Raw genomic sequence first — 1,544 nt, 5'->3', positions numbered from 1 at the left:
GGGACGCGCACACACACACAAGCATTCACGCACGCACGCACGCACGCACACGCACACGCACACGCACACGCACACGCACACGCACACGCACACGCAATCGCACACGCACACGCACACACGTATATATACGTACAGGACGTGCGCATCAACATAAGTGCTGCGCACACAGACCATCCAGTAGTGCTAGCACATTCCACAGAGACGTTGCAGTAACAGATGACAGTGGCTTACAGAATCTAGTATTGTAGTAGACTGGTATGTACGAGCCTCGGGACAGGATCACCCGCTAGGGAATTTATAATGGCCAATATTGAATTTGATGGCAGGCTCTGCACGCACGCACGAGCGCGAGCACACAGATACACACGCACCCACGCACGCACGCACGCACGCACGCCCGCACGCACGCACGCACGCACGCGCGCGCGCGCACACACACACACCTTTAGCACATAATTTTACCCGAATATTACAGCGCTCCCACACCATCACTTACGAACCTGGTACGGTCTGAACCTGTACTGACGACCTCACCCATAACGAACAGCAACATAGATAGAAAGGGAGTGTGGCGTTAGCGTAATTAGTTTTTCAACACCACATTCATCGATAATCAACGTGTTGTAACAGAATTTATTAACAGCTAATGTGTGAGAAACCCCGCGAAATGTCGCTAGCTATAGTATAGACGAATGTTTCGCATGCACCCCTCCGCCGTGCCAGCGGGTGATGGGAGGCGGGGCCCTAACTACATCATGGGTAGCACACCATACACATACTAGTAGACTCGGTAACAGCTATACATTTCACCTACAGCTTGCGCGAAGGTTATCGCACTAAAGGTCGTGCACCACGTCACGGGAGAAGGAGTTGAGAAATCGTGAGAAAAAGAAGAAGAAGCGGAAGGTAGAGAAAGAGACGCAACAAGAGCAACAGAAAAGGGAGAGAGAAGCAACGAGAGAAATAGAAAGGTGAGAGAAGAGAAATAACGAGGGAGGGAAGGAGAGAGAGAGAGAGAGAGAGAGAGAGAGAGAGAGAGAGAAAGAGCACGAGAGAGAGAGAGAGATGCTCCCGGAGTAGAAAAAAAACTCGCCAAGTAGAAAAGCAATTCCGGCGTGAAATTGCAGCGCAACAGGTTCGTAAACAAAGGCACTCGTAACCTAACGACACGGGCAGTCGGACAGTCCCGTCAAGGACATCACGCGGTAGAGGGCAATCGCCTCTCCTCTCTCTCTCGCTCTCGCTCTATCTCTCCGTGCGGCATTTCCTCGGAGGAGATCACCAGTTGGCCTTCACGCACGGTTGCCTTCTGCTGCTGCAGCGAAAGAGAGGGAGGGAGGGGGGTGGAGAGAGAGCGCGCATCCTAGTATAGAGATTCCGGCGACGGTAGACTGATCACGACACCGCACTGACCCATATTTGCCGCGGGGCAACGCTCACGTGTGTATCTCTCGCTCGCTGTTTCTCTCGCTCTCTCTCTCTCTCTCTCTCTCTCTCTCTCTCTCTCCCGCTCTCTCCCGCTCGCGCTCTCTCTCTCTCTCTCT

At 53.1% G+C, this 1,544-nt stretch overlaps 1 protein-coding gene across 1 annotated transcript in view; it reads right to left on the bottom strand.

Annotated features, from left to right (window-relative positions):
• The window catches only part of LOC106812334 (myc protein-like), a 33,527-nt gene that overhangs the window by 1,369 nt on the left and 30,614 nt on the right, over positions 1-1,544 (bottom strand). The window lies entirely within an intron of this gene.

Source organism: Priapulus caudatus, unplaced genomic scaffold (genome assembly GCF_000485595.1).
Source record: "Priapulus caudatus unplaced genomic scaffold, Priapulus_caudatus-5.0.1 Scaffold636, whole genome shotgun sequence".
NCBI lineage: Eukaryota > Metazoa > Priapulida > Priapulimorpha > Priapulimorphida > Priapulidae > Priapulus > Priapulus caudatus.
The sequence above is the reverse complement of the archived record's forward strand: the minus strand, read 5'-3'. Positions and strand labels throughout refer to the sequence as shown.